Source organism: Catharus ustulatus, chromosome 1 (genome assembly GCF_009819885.2).
Source record: "Catharus ustulatus isolate bCatUst1 chromosome 1, bCatUst1.pri.v2, whole genome shotgun sequence".
Taxonomy (NCBI): domain Eukaryota; kingdom Metazoa; phylum Chordata; class Aves; order Passeriformes; family Turdidae; genus Catharus; species Catharus ustulatus.
In genome coordinates, this window is record NC_046221.1 from 46,892,748 (window position 1) to 46,914,948 (window position 22,201).

General features: G+C 39.7%; 1 long non-coding RNA gene across 3 annotated transcripts in view; it reads left to right on the forward strand.

Moving 5' to 3' along the window:
- The first annotated feature begins 758 nt into the window (after positions 1 to 758).
- The window catches only part of LOC117005992, a 109,415-nt gene continuing 87,972 nt past the window's right edge, over positions 759 to 22,201 (forward strand). For all 3 annotated transcript variants that reach the window (XR_004419935.1, XR_004419933.1, XR_004419936.1), the window contains exon 1: positions 759 to 935. This is a non-coding gene — a long non-coding RNA (uncharacterized LOC117005992). The remainder of the gene's footprint in view (positions 936 to 22,201) is intronic.

A 22,201-nucleotide genomic window follows, 5' to 3' on the forward strand; every position in this document is an offset into this window, starting at 1 on the left:
GTGGTGATAAAAAAAAATAGTATTTCCCTCCCCATTACTCCTTCCACTACAGGGCATAACAATCATGCACCCCCGAGGCTCTCTCTGCTGTGGGCAACCTCTGGTGTACACTAGTAAGGAAAAGAAATACCACCTGGACAACCCCGAAGTTGGAGAATCGAGAAATGCAGATTTCCTTGCCGTGCTGTTTTCTCTTAGGACAGTTGCCCATTTTGACGATACTGATAAAAAAAAAAAAAAAAGGCAAGAATGAGGGCAGCTGTTGGCAAGAGCTGGCAAAGAAAATTCTGCCACATCAGGCCAGTGGACTGTGAGTGTTCATCACCTTCCTGGGGAATTGTTTGGTGCAGCTATGAGCAGAAGGATCTTGTTCTTGACACCAGAAATTTGATTCCAATTTAAGATAAGAGCCAGAGAAAGTAGTCCTGAAGATTGGCTTGAGCACTAAAAAAAAGGGAAAAGGGTGTGGGGGAAGAGTTAATTTCTTTGTCCACCTTCCTTTCTCAGATGCCTTCTTCGTCTACAACCTAGAGAAAATGTGCTGTGCCTCGGTTTCACCCTCTGTAAAATGGGAATAGTAATACTGACAAACCCCTCCTTTTAGATCTCTGGATCAAAGATACTATATAAATTCAAAGTGCTGTTTCTATAGGGCATTATTGCCAAATTCACTATAAGCAATTCCATTGGGTACTTGATAACAACAGTAGAATCAGTCAAACGTCCTTGATGCATTGCATGGTCCCAGATACCTTTCAGAGCCTCTTTGTGTGCCATCCCACCCCCTGAGGTCTGCAGGGATGGGGCTTTTGGAGCCTGGATTTTGCAGGAGCAGGAGGGGTACAGTCCATGTCTTTGCTTCTGGCCCCTGAACTGCGGACCGCTTTTCTTTTTGACCTGACGAGGACAACTGGAACTAGACCTTTTAAAAACAGGTTTAAAACATACAATTTATATATGTGTATATATATATATATATAAATTTTGTAAGGCCTTTAGTACCTAATTATTAGCTCTTGTTGGTTTTTGGATGCTTTTCTTCTGCATGGGTTGTTGTAATTTTAATCTCTGTTTGTTTCACTACAAAGTGTTTAGGATAGTTTTGCATCTAGACATATTGCTTGAAAATTTGGTTCGCATCAGCTTTGCAATTTTTAGCTATTAGGTAGCTAAACATTTTGTAAAATTATACCTTAAAAAATGCCCAAACCCCTACTCCAGAAAAACAAGTATCTTAATAGAAGAATTGCAATTATGATTAACTTGTCAGTGTTCTCTCAATTATAAAAATTTTTCCAAAATACATTTTGTATTCCTAATTTTTTAAAAATACAGTGTGTCAAGTTCCACTGTCAAAACAAGAAGAGTAAATGTTATATGGGATATTACAGTGCAGGGCTTCATTAGTAAATTTATGAACAGTCCGCTTATTCTTCCTCTTCTACTTTTTCCTTTCCTTCCCAAGAAGCACTGAGTGTGTCTATGCAGCTTCAGAAGTTTCCTCTGAGCTCTTTTATACTTTAATAGGTTTGTTTTAGTGGCAGTTTACTAGAAGAATATGCTGCAGACATTTTTTTTTTCAAAAGGTCAAGCAGTCTCCTAATATGTCCATTGTGTATCCTTGCAGTAAGAAATCCTCGGTGCAAAGGAGAGCCTCATGGTTGAATTTTAAAAGATAATGATTGAAATCTTTTTGTTAACTCTTTTTTTTTTTTTCATCCTTAGCACTACTTTTGAAGAGTCAACTTTTAGTATGATAAAAAGTAGAAAACCCATTAACTCAAAATAAGAAACAGTTAAATGTAAACTTAGATGGTCACTTTTCCTCCTGAAATCCTGATGTATTACTATGTTTGTAAGGAACATAGTAACAAATGAGTAGCTGTGTACTAATATGAGGACAAAGCAAAATTACCAATTACAGAAATATCTAGGGCTCTGGGCCTGAATCTTTGATTTCCCATATGGATCTTAAAAATGTATGCATAATTGGCTTCTGACTGTGCATGCTCTAGGAACATATTCAAGAATCAACTACAGATATTTTTTTCAGACCCTGACTAAATATATATTCACTTGTCAGCAAAAAGATACATCATTCTGATCCTCTTAACCAGAAAGAAAAAAAGGATTCTTCTTCTAGCAAAGTGAGGTTGTAGAGTATTAAAAAAGTCACGCAGTCTCACTTTCATACAGGAGCGAAGGGGAAAAAAGAAGGGGATGCTTGTGATATTTAAGCACTCTTTGAGACACAGGACTAATCAATGTAACTTTTCCCTCATACTTGAGACCTACGTTGTATTAATACACATCAAGTTCTTTGCTAAAGTAAATAGCTATGCCATTCAGGCTCCGTTTTAGTGGAAAAAAATTGTTCTTTATGAACAAAGAAAAGTAGAATTATTCAAAATAAAAATAGTGGTGAGATTTTACTTTTCTCAAAAATTATGCAAAAAAAAAAGTGTGTGTATTCAGGTGATCTTGAAGAAAAAAAAAAGACCCCACAAATTAGTAATAAATTAGTACAGAAGATAATGATAAAAAATCTTGTTAATTGGTTAAAATGACATAAATTACAGTAGTCTATAAATGTTGCAGCAAGCATCAGAAATAGAATTGTTATTGGCCACCAATTTGATTAAAAAAAAAAAGCTGTTCTTTCCTTTCGTGTTCATTTTGGATAATGCAGTATGCCTTAATACTTCCTTCTTTAATTCAGTACACATGAATTCCTACAACAGTTTATTAGGTACATTTCAGAAACTAAGGTTAAAGTCTCCAGCTGATATAAGTAGCTGAGGCATTCATTACTCATCTGAATATCTGATCACTGGCATATTAAGCAATGGAACAGACTAAACATGAAGCATTGCATCTTCCAATACATACGTTTTAATTACTACTAGCCAAACAAATATCAAGATGGCTTTATATTCAAAATTTAATGCATGATTGTGTGGGCAAAAATCCACAATAGTGATCAAAACGTTGTCATCATCACGTTTATGGCAGCACCTAAGTTTTTCTTTAAAATTTCTGTGTGCCTGTCTCTTAATGGTTATGGGTCTCACATGCCTCATTTAAAACAATTGCAATGGTTGTGTTGAGGCACCCTGGCAGAAAAGACATCCAAAAACACAGGAGAAAACAATTCCAGTTGCAGAGGTATGACACTGACCTCCTTCTCCCCTAATCAAACTCTGTCCACATGAAACCTCTGGTTTCTGAGAGTTGTAACCCTTTAATTGTCATTACTCTAAATACATAGCCGTACCCGTAGGAAGCTGTCTTTAAGAACGGAGCTGATCTATAATTTTACCTTTTTCTTTCAATAGCTTTAGGTCAGATTTCCTTATTCCGAGTAATTTGCTCTAATATATAATCTTAAAACATAAGATAGTAAATCATTAAGACACAATTTTTCTGTTCAGACACTCTTTCTTAATTACCGTGCAGTCTGAAAATATGAGACTATCAGAGTAGTAGTTTCATTTGAACAAGGCTGTACATGGATTAGGGCTTCAGAATTTCCTTATGCCGCAAAAGAATTCCCTCTCCCTTTCTAGCTGAAAGCCCTGAGCAGCTGTAAACACCTCATGCTTTCTAGAGGCTTGGCTCCCTTAACACAGCCTGATCAACTTAAGAATCCACTGGTCAAATGAATTTCAATGACCAGTAATCAAAATTTTCCTTAAAGCCTGCAGCATGAAGATTGTGGTGCTTGTAGCATTTGTGCAGTTATGGCAAGGAAGCGCTGTGTTTCTGAACATCGTGGTTCTCGATTTCTCACCCGCGTGAGATGTGGGTGACACCACACTCCAGTCATATTTACGGACACCGTTGGAGAAAGGGTAGGAGTGATGGAGACAACAGCTAGAAACTCCAACGCCTCAACGTGATTACAGTATGTTTTCCTTTCCTTGCTCTTTCAATTCACAGTAAATTTCATCCCAGCTCTTAGAAATCATCATTCTTTCCCCTTTTTATTTCAAAATGGTTGCATATTTTTCATTCACGAAAAGGTTAAAGGCGTTTCCCCATCGCAGGAGGGATTATCTTACCAGAGGATTCTGGGACTGCAGATGTATACTGCGGCAAAATCCTAAATTCATCGGCAAAAAAAAAATCATTTCCAGACCCCAGCTGCTAAAAATAATAGAATTATAGTAAATCATTGATAAGATTAAAACATAAAGCCAATTTTACGTTCCAAAGTGCTCTAAAACATGAGTCTTTTCTCTTAATTCATTTCTTAAAAAATGCAAATTTTAAAGTAGCTTTTCTATCCCAAGCACGCAGCGCCATGAAATCGATAATTTTTGATCTTTTGGTTAGTAGGCAACATGGTGAGCTATTGCAGTGACTGCAGGCAGCAGACATGTTCTTGTCAGCTAAAAATTTTCATATTGTTTTTGAGTCCATGGAGATTTGCGGATGGGATACAGCCAGTTATAGCTACAGCTTGCACTTTGCTAAGGGGACGTAAACCAGCACTGTTTTAGATGCATGTATAGATATAGATATATGTTTTAAAAACAAGAAGCATTACTGGATTTTAAACAAAAAATTATGTAAAAAGAATGGCTGGTGTGATTATAATCGCATCATGCAGGGTCCACGGTTTCCATTTAGTGAAATTTCGCAGAGGGCAACTTCTTAAGAACATCCCTGCTGTGCAGAGTGAAAAGCATGAACAAACCAAAGACAGAATTCATCTGTGTTTATATTTTACAGACAATGAAAAACCTACTCTTTGTATGCCTTTTTTTCCACCTTATTATTTCATGAAAACTGCAGCATTTTCCCCGCCCCCACCCGAACACTCACCACCCCAGCACTGCGGTGTTTGGTCTTTCTTTCTTTTTTTCTTTTTTTCCATCTCTTCTTCTTTTTTGCTTTCACAAATTCTGCACGCGCCATCTTTGTCTATTGTTACTCTTTTCTAATTTCTCTTGCCCATTCTCTTTCAAATCAGCTAATAAACAGAAGGCTAAATGCCTGATCAATGCTTATGTGTTATATTCTCCCCATCTTTTTTTCTTTCTGAGAAATAAAATAAAATGAAATAAAATATAAAAAACACCCCATGCCCCAAAATTTCTCTATTACCATAACCTGTTGTATACAGTGGTGATAAAAACATTATTAACATAATAGCAACAGCTGCAGCCTACATAGAAGCTATGAGATAATAAATGTGCTACAACAAATTAATTTGCTGCAGGTGCTTGTGCTCTGAACTGCGTAACCCAAACCATTTCAAGTCTGAATACAATTATTATTCTCCCCACATGCTAAAACAAAGTGCAGAGCAAATGTCCTGTTATTATAAATATCTTATCCTGTCCCCCGAACATTTTTACCATCAGCAAAGAGTGGAAGAAAGGGTTTTAAAACTTCAGTATAAAGCTGTGGCATTTAAAAATATTTAACAAGTCTTCAAACCATGTCCAGACTTGAAGAGATAATGTCTGTTTAGACATTAATTTGCACTTATTGTATCTTAACCAGAGCTCTATAGGTAAGGACGCAGCAAGGTATTGCATACGTGCAATTGGCAAGGCAGGGGCTGTAAACATCTCATTAGTAACAGATGCATATTTGTATGTGTTGGCTCTTCCATTTACTTCATTGCAGAGAAAAAAAAATCTCTTTGCAATTTGGCTTGTATAATGAGCAATGAACTAAGCACGGGGTTTTACTGTTTTTTTCTTCTGGTAAATGTAGTGTTTATGGAAGCCAGTTACTAGTTACCTTACAGGCATGTACTAGTAGCTTGTTGCAGCATTCTTCAGGCTACGAAGATGGGAAGTTAGATTAAGCTAAGTGGTCTCTTCATTTGAGCACTGTGTTGTAAAAATTAAGCACGTGCTTCTTTTTCTTATCTTCCCCCACCTCCCTTTTTTTTAACTGCTAACAGACCTAATTGTCTGAAACTGGGTGAAAAGACAAACTTAGGGGCTCAGCTGTGCTGACTTTACTAGCTTTTTTCATTGCCACGGCACACGCGCTGCTTGCTTTTTTTTTTTTCTGTTTTCTTTGCAAATCTAATTAGAGAACTTGTGTGTTTTAAAAGATTGATTATTCTCATAGGGTAACCTTGAAACGTACTTGCTACGATCGTGAAAAAATGTATTGTGCGTATCCTAAGAGAACTAATCAAACTAATGCCTCACATAGGATGCTTCTGCCCTCTGCTTCGGCGCGGCGTTGTGGTGCTCAGAGGAGCCTGCCCAAGCCCCGGTGCCGAAGAAGGGCAGGCGCGGGGCTGCCCTGGAGGGTGGTGCAGATGCAGAAAGGCACTGAAACCCTGCAGCAGTGATGAGGGGCGCCTGCTCACATGAGACGGCCTGAGGAGGTCAATGAGATTACTCATGAGCAAGTGTGACGTTACACAACTCATCCCTCAGATAGAATTTGCATGCCTTAAATCCCTTTTGCCCAATGAAGAAAATGTATAATCAGTTTAGCAAAGATATATATACCACATTAGTGAAAATGGTTCTAGTTTTAAGGCTGCTTTTGTATCAAACTCCTGTTTGCAGCTTCTTCATGTCTACTCCAGAGATCTGATTTTTAAGTTGTTAGTTTGGCTCAGCTTCTGTCTATGTCCATAGCAATTTTCTCAGAGTAACAACTGGGATATGAATTCCTAAATTTGAGGCATGTATCTCCATAATAGTTTATGCTAATGTGTCTCCCAGTCATCATGCAAGTAAGTAAATAATATAGCATTTCTGCATATGAAGCACAGGGTGAAAATGCGCTTTTGCAAACTTCCTTGCAGGTATTTCCACAGCCTAGTGTCTCCTTTCTCCTAGATAAAGCTGGTGCCACAAATGAGAGGTGCTTTAGGCTCTTTCTCTCAGATAACTGGTATTTTGCTTTTAAGAGTCAGGGTGCTATTCATGTTCTCAAAGGATGTCCATATTTTGTGGATGATTTCAATGGGGGCAGTGGATCAATATTTGTAACTTGTGCATCCATCTAACTGCTTAATGCTGCTGGAAGTACCCAAGCACTGCCTGGCTGAGGTTGTCAGGACCACATCACACAGGGTAGGAAAATACAAATCAAAACTGGAGATCTGAAGCAGGACAGGTTTTCAGGTTATTTAGGCAGCTAATGGACTACTCCACACCCTCCCTCGCTCCCGCTAGTAGGTGCTTCCGCAAATTTGCTGTCTGTCAAGTAAAACTCCTTGCTTGGCATTCAGCAGGAAAACTCAGAAACTATGGTTGACCTGGGCCTACCAAGCATAAATGCGAGTGTTGGAGAACAGCAACTTTCCACAACAAAACACTACACAGTGGAAATCATGGTTGGCATCATTAAGAAAGCAGATGCAACCTGATTAATTAAATGGAGGGGGAGAGAAGAAACAACAAGCTGTTTATTTTCCATCATAAACCACTCCTCCCTCAGCAAAGAACAAATATGAAGAAGAGGAGAAATGCAGATATTTAAGTGTAGTACAGCCTGTACAATGCAGGTAGTGTGACTGCCAACTTTGTATTGCTGTATATATGACTGTAACAAATAAGAGATTATTTTTTGTTCATGAGCTAATGTGGCTCAAGATTAAGCTTTACTGTGGATGTTGAGTGTGAGCCTAATTCTTGCTGGTGCTGAACACCCAATCAAGAAAGCATTTGTTGAGAGTTAAGGGATGTCAGCAGGAGTATTCTCATTAAAAACAAACCAACAAGCCCCAAACTGAACAATTGCATTAGTGCTTTATTGTATCTGGTAATATCTGCCCTCCTGCATAATTATACATTACTGTTTTTTTATTCACCTCCTCGAATTTTCAGCAGCCTGTGCTTACAAAGGTTCCAGTTTTGCAGGCATATTCTTTAGCATGAAAAGTGAATGAACATGAATGCATGAGTTTGACGCCCTTTCCTGGGCCATAGTCATCCATAGATTCACCTGTTCACTGTTTGGGTTTGTACCATAATGTTCTGTTATTATGTCAATATTTGCTACTGAGTTGGCTCAGCCTTTTTTATTCCACCCACCTTTCTCCCTGTGCACTACCAGAGAAGAATGATTTGAATTAAGTCATTCGCAGAGATACTGCCATTTACAGCAGCATCACTGGCTATAACTTGTCAGGCAGCATCCTTGGGGCTGGAGGGGAGACAGCGTGTGGAAGTACTGCTATGTGTGTCCAGGGATCCCTGCAGCTCATCCTGAGCCAGCTCGCTCACCAGTTCAGAGAGGGTTGTGCCACATCTCAGGCCATGGATGCTCTGTGGCTGGAGGGCTTTGAGCTGGGACATGGCTTTACGATTTCTGAGCTCGTCTTTTGCTCTTCTGTAGAGCTGGACAAGTCAGGCTCTCTTTCTTTGCATGGGATTTCCTCTAGTACAGAGAGATGGCTTGGAAAGTGTCTTTGAGTGAAGCTTTTACCTCTAGGCACCAAAACCTCTAGAGCAAGAGTGGGGAAAGGGCTCTGCCAACTTTGCCAACATATTTATTTATCCCTGGTGCATGTGAAATCCTCTGGGACAGAGATAAAGGTTCTATGGTTTCTGGGAAGCCCTAAGTCAAAAGGCTGGGTTAGTAGCTTTTTCTTCCTCATAAGCTTCTTCCTTTCTCTTCCCAGTCTTGCTCCATTGCCTTTCTCAACCATCAAATTCTTGCTCCCATTTAGAAGCCAGACAACTTCTCAAATGATTTTTTTTTAAGGTGGTTAACACCACTGCACAGTGGAGCCATTCTGCCACATAAACAACACAGTGAGGCTTCCTGATGTGGTGCATGCTACTAAGAGACTCGAATATGACTGAGTTTGTGCTGGGAAAGAAGAAGGAGCTGATCAGGAGGTCTTTTGTGGAAGACATCCACAGTGTGAATGGGAAAAACCCAGCAGGGGGAGGGGGGACATCGGTTGCCAGCACATCTCCTTTGAAGTTCTCCGTAACTCCAGGGAGGATCAGGTTGCCAGCAAACTCTCTCTTACTGAAACATCCTGCCCCTAGGAAAAGGAAAGTGGAACACAAATTGCCAAGGGCCTTTTGTAGTCAGCCCCTCACCCTGTGAGTCTCTCATCCTGCCACTGCCATCATGGAAGGTCCTTTAACAGTCCCTTTTAAGGCCCTGCTGTAGTTGGGCTGAGGGGCAGCGGCACATTTATGTAACTCACTAACCTGCTTGTTGCTTTTAGGATCCAAAGCATTTTTGGTGGTGCTGGAAATAGCCAGCACCCGAGTATTTTTTTTGCTTTCAAACCCATTTCTTTCTAACAAATTGTTACACCAGGTGGCTAGCAAATTTCACCCATGTGTTGTTTTGTAAACTGCATAATTAAGTAAGTGACTGTACAAATTATATGGTGAAAGACAGGAGAGGGTATGATGTTCTAAACAGATGAAAACAGGTGAAAAAGAGTAAAAATGATAACTTTTTGGTATGAATTTTCAAAAATGGAGGCTTGAGCAAGAAAAAAGAAGAAAAGTTTTTGGCATGGGCAGAGATAAATATGAGTTTCACGTTTTTGAAAAGTACAGATGATCTGAATCTATTCATTATTTGAAATTCATATCTGGTCCTGTGCAAGAAGTGTAAAAACTGATACTGACTTTTAGGAATGTCCCTCAAGACCTTTATACACCCACATTCTGTTGCTTTCCCTTTCATCCTCTTGTCAGTCAATACTTAACCCTTTTGGATTTTGACCTTTTGGTAGTGTGAGGGCTCGGTATGGAGGATATTCTTGCATAAATTCATAATTCTTTCACAAATCAAAGCACTACACTTGATTTACTGTGATTTATGAGTTATATTATTACAAATACACAGGAGCTTGTTCACTGAGGCACTAAGTCTCTCAAAGTCTTCCCTAATTTGCTTCACAAACCCTATTTATTTGACAATTCATCCCATATATTTATTTTTTTATTCTTTCTTGAACATTGAATCAGATGTTTAAAAATCACCTTGTATCAAATCAGCAAGTATAGAAGTTTCCATGTGATTTGCACACTCTTTAAGTTCTCCTAAACCGAACAAACAGATTACAAGGCTTGTAAGATAATGTAATTATCTAATAGAATTTTAAAAAACTCTCTAACCCAAATGGTAGTAAATGTGTAAAATAACAACTGAACAAAAATCTTTAGCCATCTCTTTACATCTAAAATATTTCTTAGTATGTACCAGTTTCAGGCTCATAGTACTATCCTTGACTGTTGCCTAGTTTCAGAAGTATAAGGAAATTGTTACGGAAAAGGTGACAATATTATGTCTTGTTGGAACTGAGAAACAAAATGAAGCACCTATACATCAGAGAGAATATCTGAACCAAGAGACTGATAATGAGTGCGGCAAGTATTTTTTGTTGCTTATGGGTGGAAAAGCCAGTGAAGTCTCCGTTTGAAGACAAAGCACATAGTAATGTGATCATAAAAATCTCCTAATGGGGACTATGTGATGTACCATAAATGTATTCCTTTCAATACATCTACACACAGTCTTTCAAGGTTGCCTGAAACAGTACAGGGAATATGATAGCATCGGCATGGCTGGATATGCACAGGGCTGATACTCCTGTTTTGTTATTATTGCTATTATTTGCATGGTTATTATTTAATACATGTATTGCAGCAGCTTCTCAGAAGCTCAGATAAAAAACATCACCCCATTTTTGCAAGGCAGTGTGCAGACTTTGCCAAGGCACTGTCTGTGCTCTGAAAAGCCTGCAATTGATGGAAACGAGTGACATTCAGAGGGTGGGGAGACGAGTACCATAATTATGGGTGGGGCTGGTAGTATTACCTGTTATTAAGGGCTTGCCTGACACATTCCATTTTAAGACCTGTTTTCGGTGGTTTGTAACAGCTTAGTAAACTTTAACCATTTGTCTTTCACTAGACTTCCGACCTTGACTGCCAGTGCAGCTCAGTCATTATTAGCAGACTGATTTACTTCATTTAGGCTTGGGGGATGGTAGGGTTGAGGCTGACAGTGGAAGCAACAGCTTTAAAAAAATGCAAAAAATTTTGTCATTGTGCCTGTCACTGTTTATCTGAAATAAGAACTCAAATATTATAATGTCACTGTTTCCTTCTATTCCCCCAGCTGTCTGTCTGCATCAGTCTCTGAGCTCTTGGCTTAGATTTTTCTTTCTGTTCTGTGTTTGCACAGCACCTTACTCACTTGAATGCTGGTCCGTGACTGGTACACCTATAAGCAACAGAAGTCCCAAAATATACTCTGGTTTAGCACATAACAAATGCTATTTGGAGGCAGAGAAATATTCCCTGTACAGAAATCCTTCACGGTATCTTCCTTACTGATTGTGACTCTCAAATTACTTACCTTTCCCCTCATACTTACAGTGCTGAAAATGTTTAATATTGAAATATGTGTGACTTTTCTTGTCAACAACAGCTCCTTTTAGTAAATGTTTTGTCTAAAAATAAGGAGGCTTTTTTTTATACTCTGTTTAAGCAGAGACATGGGGGATCAAGCTGAGCAAAAGCTTATTCCTTCTACCTATATTTTTGTAATCAGCACAGAGAGGAAGGGAATGAGCCACTGAGTTCATATTTCCACTGGAAGTGCAAAACAGAGGGCCAAGATTCATTGAGATTGTTATACTAAGTCAATATGACCTTTCTCTTTGTATTTTGCTTCCTTCAATTGACTAAGCAGCAAACGCTGTTCAGGACTTGTGAATTTCTTCAGCAAAGGTCAATATTTTCAGCTGCGAGGGGATCATTGTTTCAATAGCGATTTTTGTGTTACCTATAAATCCTTATAGACCATTTCATTCACCTCTTTTATAGTCAGTATTTTTCACCTCCTTTCAACTAGAGAGACAAAATCTGGCATGATTTGGTCTTTTAGAATAAATGCAAAAACTACTGGATTTTCATTACACCAAACCCATACCTGAAGCCCAGTCCTGCAAACTTTCAGGTTCTGTTACAGGTCCTTTTGCTTCACTTTTAAATTTAACTATGAACAGTTTTGTTCCCCTGTGAACATCCCTGATATTTGCAGGAATTGTCCCTACATTTAACCTAGTCAATAATGCAAAAGTTTGTAGGCTGAATATTTGAAGTTTGTCCTATTGGGATTAAAGATGTTTTCCTAAATGCAGACCTGTGTTCTCTCCTTGTAACCTGCTTATGGACCATGTAATCTATGGCACTCTTTTAGAGTGCAAGCATACGGAAAAGTCCTCAACCAAAAAAAGCAACCAAACACTATATGCTTTGAAATCTGAGTGTGGGCAGACCCAGAAGCAGGCAGTGCATCATGCAGAGGGTAAATTCCTGTTGGTTTTGAAAAACAAACAAACAAAACTCAAAATAAACCACTACACCATCTAACAAACCTGATTTTACCTAAGAACTTCTTATGGATGTGACTTGTAATTAATTTATTCTTTCCTTGTTGGGTAGCCTCTATTAGCTTTCAGTGATGTGACAAAATACAGCCCTTCTACGCCAGTCTTCTAAAGGCAGCCGTATCCTTGTTCAAAGGTCTGCCATCTGAAAAGGCAAAATTGACTGGTTTTCCTTTTTTGGACCACACTTTTAACACTTGCACATACACAAAACTTCTGCAGGAGTCAATGGGAATATGGTTATGCAGGGATTGAGAAGTGAATACACCCTGACTGGCTGGTATTTTTCCTAGGATCAAGTGGAGAGGTGACACCATGCCAGGCTTATGCCAGCTGCTGTGATAGCATAGAATCATAGAATTGTTTAGGTTGGAAAAGATGGTAATAAACCTATTTCTATGCAAGAGAGCTTATTGCTAATAATTTCTGTCAGCTTTTAACCACCGGTGTGGGGTTTTTTGTTTAAATCAGATGTTTACAGGAAGTTGGGTTGTTTTCTTCTTACTTCAGTGCTTTAATGCAGTACTAATGGTCATCAGCTCCATTGGGCTCATCCAGCCCAGAAACCAACTTACACCCTTTTATAATGATAGGAGCTAAAGTAAAAGTTAAAATAAAGCATATTTCCCTGAACAGCTTGATTTTTTCCTCCTAGCTGGAATTAATGTGTAAACATTTCACAGTAAGGCACAGAATCTGCGAAGAGCCAAGCTGAAATCATTTGGGCTCTAGTTGTGTGCTGCTGGGAGGGGGCACTCAAATGGTGACTGAACCTGCTAGGAGTTACAAGTCAAACTCTTTAGAAACCACCAGTCCTAAAGTGATGATCTCACCATCCAAAGCATAGAGGCACATTTAAAGAGACATATTTTGCCAAAGTATCTCCCTTGAGTCCTTCCAGTGAGATACAGTAACTACAGGTGTAGTGGAAGGTCTGTAAATATCCCTGGGAGCATTTGACAATCTCAAACTCTGTGCTACAGCACTTTTTTTTTTTTTTTTTTTTTTTTTTTTTTTTTTTTTTTTTTTTTTTTTAAGAATAAGAAGGCAAATAAGGGAAAAAAAAAAGAGTGGCTGGTAACATATATCTGTATCACAAAGGAGGCATCCAAGTTGGCTCAGACCATTGGAGGGCCCTGAGGGCTAAATTGTTCATAAAAACCAAAACTTACCAGAAGCTGGTCTTTCCTCCATAGCAAGGCTGAGTGGGATGGAAGAACCTGAATTTCTTGCTCTTCCTTTGTGTGGCTAGACAGGTCTTCACCAGCAATTGCACTTCTTTCATGAGCTTGAAACCCACACTAACATTTTAAAATAACAAGCAATAACTGTGTAAGCTTCCAAGCTTTCCAAGAGCCTATTATAACCTCATATACTTATGTATGAACACCTAAATTCCTATATACACTGACATCCCCAGCTGATTTTATTAGGTGAGCCACTGTTGGATCCCCAACCCCAAGTGACACTTCCCATTCTAGAGGGGCCCTCAGATAGATGCATGTTTACACTCTTGCTCTCATCCAAAATATATTTGCCAAATACATATCTTTGTTCAAGTGCCAGATTTAATCCTGGTCTGTACAAAGGAAGAAAGCTGTCATGATTTTTCCATTCAGGCCTGTCTTAAATCCTTATCATGCCCAACAATATAGTATCACATGGGAGTTGAATTCCTTTGTCACCTCACCTAGCATAGTCTATGACTGTCTTCTGAAATATCTGCTTGGAAAGAAATCAACAGAAACATCTCTGATGCTCTTATGGGGGTGCCCCCTCTAAATCAAGTGTTTTGGAATGGAGGAAGAGAAAGGAAAAATCAGAGGGTTTAATCAAATTGTGGATTAGGACGCCAAATATATTGCTGTGCTTGGCATGTATCTGATGCTCTTCTGAAAGGAATCTAATCTCAAATTTAAAAATTGCTAGGGCCAGGGAGTCCAGCAAAACCTTCCAGCAGTCAAACATCAGGACTTCTAAATTCTAGTCTGATCTTGCCCAGTTTCAGCTTGTAGCTTCTGAGTGTTGTTACACCTCCATCTTTTGTACTACACAGCCCAGTACAAACTTCTGCTCTTACAGTCTGATCAAACCCATCTCTTCATTTTCCCAGTGATGAAGTGTTGGCCTTTTACTACACAAGGCAAATTTTCTTCACCTACTCTGCTTTACAGCTTATTAACACCCTTCTAGCCCACCCTAGATGCTAGGATGGGATGAACTGGCTGCATCAAGACCATGCCTGAAATACTTAAAAGGTGATGTGGTGGGCTAAAGCTGTTTGGCTTGTTGACCAGACTCACACATCCACATGGCAACCTCTGGGACACCACAACATGGAAGACAGGTGTTCCTTACTGGGAGCTTATATGCTGGCAGCCCTTAAGTGCCCCTGGACATCCCAGGAGACAACCTCTGTGTCCAAAAGTTCTTTCATTCGTATGTTAGACTTGGTCTTTTGGCCACTAAACTCCTCAGGGAATGGGTATTTTCTGTGATCAGACTCTCTTTACTTTCCAGGACAGAGTCATATTCTAGAATGACCTACTACAGTCACAGTTGCTTTGCATCTTGTATTGGGGTGGATTAGAAAATGTGCTGTTTGCTTACTAATAGCTCAGTCCGCATCAGTGACCTCTCTTCTTTCTTCATCCCCAGTCTTTGTGTCATCTGCTGAATTTCTTAGCAAGGATTTTATTTTTTTTTCCCCGGGTCACTGATAAAAATGCAAAGTAAATCAGCCGCTTTTGTTGGCAGAAAGGGCCCGTGGGACTGTCCATTGCAACTTGTGGGTTTTTAAAAAATGGTTTTCTTATTATATCAACCACAAACCTCCCCCAAAGGTAAACTGCCTAGGAAATGACTCCTATCAGTATCCCACTGGTACTCCAGAGCACAGCTCTACTGCACAGGGAGAAGAGATTTACGCATATTGAATTCACTGTTACTACTTTGACAAATAGTGTAATCCCCCAGAGCTAGTTCCCGCCTAATCACTTCTGTATGTTTTTTACTGACCCTAGAAACAGAACTAGAGATAAGAATAGTAGAGAAGATGGAAGGCAGCTTACCAGACCCTTCATTGCTCCAGGCTGAAAGAGACTGCCTGGAAACTGTTAAAAGATGTGCTCCAACTTCCAGCATTTTCTTCAGTTTTGCAGTGACAAGGACACCCTTTTTAAGGACTTGGGTTAAAAGAAGGATGTGTTTTGAAGGTATGCAAAAGGAAGAAAATGTGTTTTTGTGTAACAGTCTGAACAGGTATCTCTGTGTGTGTTTTAATCATGGGTCAGACAGAACTGCCTCGGTGATGCTTTCATACATAAATTTCTGTTCAGAGGGAGTCAGTCAGGGCTGCAACCCCAAACAGATGGAATAAGTTTAACGATCAACTGAAATGGGAGGCAACTTATCTGTTTTAAGAGATTTTATTGCCTTATCTTTAAGAGCTTGAGTTAAGGTTGTGATGACTCCATGCTGCCTGCTCCTTTTGATTAAACATTTTGCAGAACTGTATTTATATTGTGATTACACATCTGCGAGTCATCTGTGACTTTTGCTCCACAACAGGTTCTCAAGAAGCATATGTCTTAGTGTATCCAAGTACCATCAAACCAAAGTTTGTAGGATGAATTATTCTCTATTTCCCCAAGTCCTTCTCCTCCCACTTCTTTCAAATATAAGGTTTTCATTTGTCTGGATTTTGAGCTCTGAGAAACAGCAAAGTCAAATAGGTGAGATCTGGAGGGTGAGGGTTGCCTGAGAGACCACATAGTGAAATTTTACTTAATGAAACAGTGATAATGTCAAATGTGTTTTGTGTCTTTGGGATGAATATAATGGAAATGATTCAAGACTCTGCAAATGGTAAAGGACATTCATGTGTTAGCAGTATGGATTCTGTGTGCTGCTGTGTCTTCAGACTTACTGTTGTAAAAGCATTTGTAACATTTTCAAGGGTTACAGCATGAAGAAATCTGAGCAATTGCCTTTATGAGAGTCTATCAACAAGTTATCTAAAAAACAAGAACTGGGTTCTTGGATCAGATTGATTTATTTATTAGCAGAGCACATTACATGCCCATATTATATACAGGGCACATATTTACACCTTTTCTGCTAAAAATGAGATCCAATCACAACACTTACAGTAATTTCATGACCATAAGGTGCACCAGACCGTAAGGCGCACCTCCCGGGAGTCGGCAAAATTCACAACTTTGTTGATCATATAAGGCGCACTGGACTATAAGGCGCACTTTTTTTTTCCAGTGAGGCTCCGCCCCCAGCTCTCCCCGCGCAGTTGCTGGATGGGACCCTGCCTCAACCTGGCAGCCATGGGCCCCCAGGCCCGTCTGTACCCAGCGGGGCCGGGGCATGCCTACCGCCCCTCCATGCCGCCTCTCTGGGGCCAGGCTATGGCCGCTACCTCTCCAGGGCCGGGCTATGGCCGCCGCCCCTCCGTACTGTGTCTCTGGGGCCAGGCTGTGCCCGCCACCCCTCCATGCCCCCTCCACGGGGCCAGGGTGTGCCTGTGGAGGGGCCGTCCTGCCTGCATGGGGCTGGGGTGTGCCTGTGGAGGGGCCGTCCTGCCTTCATGGGGCTGGGGGGTGCCTCTGGAGGGGCTGTCCTGCCTGCATGGGGCCAGGGCATGCCCACCGCCGCTCCGCCCCGCCTCCACCTGGCAACCACAGCCCTGCCGGCTCCCTCTGCAGCTCGCACTTCCGGGTAGGCAAATTTCTGAACTTTGCCCATCAGATAAGGGCACCGGACTATAAGGCACACTTCTGGGTTCCGGGGAAAATTTTAGTCAAAAGGGTGCGCCTTATAGTTGTGAAATTACTGTACTTTATTTTTCATGCTCCAGCAAGCGTGCACCAGCATGCAATTTAAAGACTTTGAGAGAGGAATGAAAACTGAATAACATGTTTAACTCAATTCCAGTTTTTCAAATGTCCATATGTGCTTCTACCCTGTACTTACTGTGTCTGTTTCAATACTTAAATCCTGGCAGACATGGAGAAACAATAATAATAATATCTTGTGCTCCCCATAAAAAACCCCACTACATACTGCTCATTCACACTCTTCAGAGACCATCCAATATCTCTGTGTTGTCACGTACTACAGCTGTTATTTTGTGCAATATATATGCAAGTACATTAAGACTGAATAAAACAGAACTGAAATTATTGAAGACCACACACAAAAATTACATTGTATTGTTTGTTTATTAGCTAAATAAGATCCCAGCCTGAAGAAACATTAGAATTTTTCCAGTGGTTTGCCCATGATTAGTGCCTCACTGAGGTTCTACAATAATTTAATTCATTATAAGCAATATAATTTTATCAGTAGCATGCCACATGTATTGCCTGTGCATTTGCTTAAAGTCTAATTAACCTTCAATATCATATGGGTTAGTTAGTGTTGAAGGCTTGAGTGTTGGGGTTGTTTTAGCTTGTGTTTTCTTTTAACACCGACCTTTTCAAATTCCCTCCTAGATAATGGGATATGACTTTAAAATGGAAGATATAGCTTTCAAAATTGATTCAACATAATAAGAGATAAAACAACAGAGGAACTGAAAAAGCAAATAGTGCCTCTGACTTAAAAGAAAAACATCTATCGGTGCCCCTAGTGATTGTCTAATTTGGAGACATTTGAAAAAGACAGGTCTTAAGAGGGAAAAAACCCTTAAACTGAACATCACTGCTTCAGAGTGAATTTCATTTCTCATGAATTAAGAAGGGTGCAGATGAACAGTATCTGATGTAAAGCTTCACAGCACAGACTTAATCCACCAGCAAATTTCAGCAGGAGGAATGAGTTCAGGCTGGACCAACATTCTGTGTGGCAGTTTTAGTCCCACATTACCAATCTGAACATGATCAATTGTCTTCTTGGGAGAAGAATGGTTCTGATCGCAAAAGAAAGCTGGGGTGTGCCCTGCTCTGAATTGCTACACTCTGGCCACATCAGCTCTCAGGTTAAAACAACTCAGAAAGACCAACAACTCCTGTGGCATAGTCTGAGCTCTACCCAAAGCTGTTGCACTTTCGTAAAGGTCTGGAGGATCCAGACGGAGGTGGTGATGGATGTTTATCCTTCTCTGGAGTCATTACTGGGATCTGAAAGCAAGATCTGTTTTTAGAGTAGGGTGGGGCGATCACTTAATAAAGAGAACAGCCTTCAGCATGTGCCAGTATGATCTCCGCATTGTTTTGAAAACTCTCCAGATTTTATCTACAGTATTAAGAGCTGCTCGCTTACTACTGCTCTTCCTCCTCCCGCCCTCCTCACCCCCACCTCTTTTTTTAAGAAAAGAAGTCTGGATCTTCTGGTGATAGAAATACCTGGAAACTATTTCCTTAGCATACACCAAAGACTGTGATAACAGAAGACAAATATAAGACACACAAGTTTATTTATTTTAAGGCTTTAATCTTATGCATTTAAAGCAAATTTCCTGATTGTTTGAAAACTCAGTCATGATCTGTGAAGGCTCGGGGTTGCCAATACTATTAGCATATCCACTGAAGAGTTTCAGCTGATAAAGTTGTGAGTGGTGTGCTCTCTGGTGCGCTCTCTCAAGGGAAAGTCAGGCTCAGGAGATGAGGTTTGACTCCATTTACTCCATGTGACCTTAGACTGCTGCTTTAAACAGTCTGCTCTTTGTTTCTCCAGCTGTCAATTTAAGATAATGATTCTTACCCATTCTTAGGACAGCACTTTGAAATTTATAAATGAAAATATTATTTATATTCAAGAGGTTCCCAGACAAGGAAAATGAATGATTTCCATAAACGCAATATATTTCTTCCTTGCATCATTCCAGTCTGGAATGTCATGTCTAGTTTCTGGCACTCACACACACTGAGGACTGTGTGAGAGACAAGTACTTATAATGATTTTATACATCTACAGTCCCTCTCTATAGCAGGCCTTTGTATGTAAATTTTCTGTATATACTCATATATATGTGCGTGTTTGTGGATGTGTAATGGACACACAGAATACTGCTTGACGTGAGTATGAACCATTTCATGTTCATGGGGCTGACTGCTTTTATAGTGCTCAGATAGCAAAGCTGGTAAATATTTTGCATGACTTTAAAAGGCCAAAAACTTTATCAGTCTGTTGCCTAGCAAAATATATACATTAAAAATATTACTAGTTTAAAAGATGATGTAATGTTTGTTGCAGTAGGACGACAATGCACTTACCTAATACAATAATAAACTAAGGTCCAGTCTGCAAAATTTTGGTTTCTACATAGCAATGAAAAATCTCAGTGGGCCTCTCTGAAAGGTTGATCAGCTGCCCAGGGAGCTCCAGGGAAAAGCTCTTTGTTTTTTCAAGATCAGACCATCGCACTGGGCAAGGGCCTCTATGAGAGTCTAATATCCAAGATAACAACAGATCTGTTGCCTCTCCTTCCCCAGGCAATGGCCCAGAGTAGAAACTCACCTCTGCCTTGTGCTTAAGTTAGCTTTGCTGTTGTGTAGGGGCTGGACAAGAGTAACAGGAGAAGCGTGCACTGAAAATTGTTGTTAAATACACCAGATGGAGAGCCAAAGCAACTCACATCCCCAATCAGTAATTTATAACGAAGTCTGGAGAACCAATTGCTTGGAATCAATAGAGATTTAATGATCTATGAAGGTTAAACAAACCATTCTGCCAACAGGCAGAAGGTGCTAACAAAGCCTTCTGAGTGCTGGAGGAGAGAGGGCTTTCAGGGGGAGGTGATGAGCATCCTGCAGTGGGTGCACTGGAGCTGCTGGGGGTCAGTGCAGGAGCCCTCTTTGACCAACACCTACAGTCACTACTGAGTGTCTGTAGTGTCAGAGGGTGGCAGATCTGTCTGCCAAAGGATCTGAACACTTTTTTGTGACTGAAGCGATGATGATCCACCTCCTGATGGAAGTCCTGGACCTGGATAAGGAGGAAGGGGAATATGCCACATGTAGAGGACGTGGCAGCAAAACTCTCTGAAAGCAACAGTTCCAGGGAGGCTTTAATAGAATTAAACCCTGCACAAAACTGATCAAAACATCATTTCTAGCAGATCTGAATAGTCTCCCCAATGCTACAGTTAGAAGCTGCATCTTAGGAATACTGACTGATTTCTTGTTTACACTCTGTAATGTTTCACTCCTCCAGAGGTAAGCGGTGAGGCAGAGGTGAGACTGTAAGATATTTAGCACTGGAGCCATTATGAGGCCCTGAGGTGTACTTCAGAATTATCTGGGCTTTGGCCAAATACTACATTAGACAGTGGGCATATTTATTACTAAGTGTCTTGTAACACCCTATCTCTTGTTAAGGTTTCTAAGTCAGTGCAAGCAGGAAGACACAGAACCACTAAGCCATCCAGTCCATCTCCTGTCCAGAGCAGGATTGCTCTCTTGAGTGCAATAATTTGTGCTCTGCAAGCATAATTTTAAATTATCAATGTATTAAATTGCATAATTTAATTTATGAGATTTATCGTATTTATCAATACCCTAAAAGATCTGTCAACAAATGATCTTTATTTTTTTCATTTTTGTCATTACAAATATCATGCTGTTGCAAGTTATGCCCACTGGTGTTGCTAACCCTTTTGACATACATAGATGTCTATTGGAACTTACCCCATTCATTGCTTAGCCAATACTTACACCTTTAGGACCAGGCTTTTACACACTTGCCCACAATATTTTGCTTTTCTAAGTAGGCCTGTTAAAATGTAAGGAAAAAGGATGGAATAAAAATTAAAATACTACTCCACGGGAATAAAAGGTGCCCCAATTCACCCATAAACTATTTTAATCTTTCCATAAAGTCAGCCCAGACAATCCCTTAGACACTATTGTTGCTCTCAACTGAACCTGCCCTTTTAGATGCTAATAAGGTACCCAGGAGTGAATTTAGTATTCCTAGTGTGGTCACACCAAAGCGATATGGAGTGGAATCTTTTCTTCCCTTTTCTAGGAGGTGATGTCTTTGAATTTGCAGCCAAAAATTTCCCTTTCTCTTTTTTTGCTCAGTCATATTTAATACACTCTACTATCACCCTCAGGCTTCTTTCAGCATTACTTTCCTCATTTTCCCTTCTGAGGAATAACTGAGTTTTGGATTATTTTCCCTAGATGTCTATGCTCAAATTTCTTCAATTTGAGAGTCCTTCTGTTATTTTCTTCCCATAGGTCATATCATATGTCATCAGCTATTAAGTACAATTCTAAATGTGGATTGCAAGTTATGGATTTCATTTTCATTGATTTTCAAGGGGGAGGAAGGAATTTAAAATGACCAACATGTCTGTATTTATATTCCACCTCTCTCATCATCAGCAGAAATAATGGCGATTTTATTCATTACAGCTTAATGTATAATAAGTTATTTAAGCTCAAATATTTTCACAAATATACAGCTGAGAAATTGAAAATCTTCTCCTTAGCAATCCAGGAAGTAAATGTTTTAAACTTTTATTCATAGCCAAACAAGAATTAGAAGATGGCTTATTTAGGGTATACAATAATTAAGTCTCAAGGAAAACAAGTATGAGAGTACTCTTTAAGATGGGTGTAAGATTGACTGAGAGCAAACTGTAATTTAGTAATTACAATCCATTCTCAACTCAGAATGCTGTATTTGGCTATGTTATATGTAAATTACTTTAAACTAAATTTGCCACTGATGTAAACTGAAAATCAATCCAATTGAACTACACATTCTCTAATGGGTGAAGCAATTCTGTCCCGTTTTTGAAAAAGTTAAAGTAAGGTACAAAGATGCTGTCAGTTACAAAAGTGCTGCAGAAAAAGAAAGCGTCTGCTACACATGGAAAAA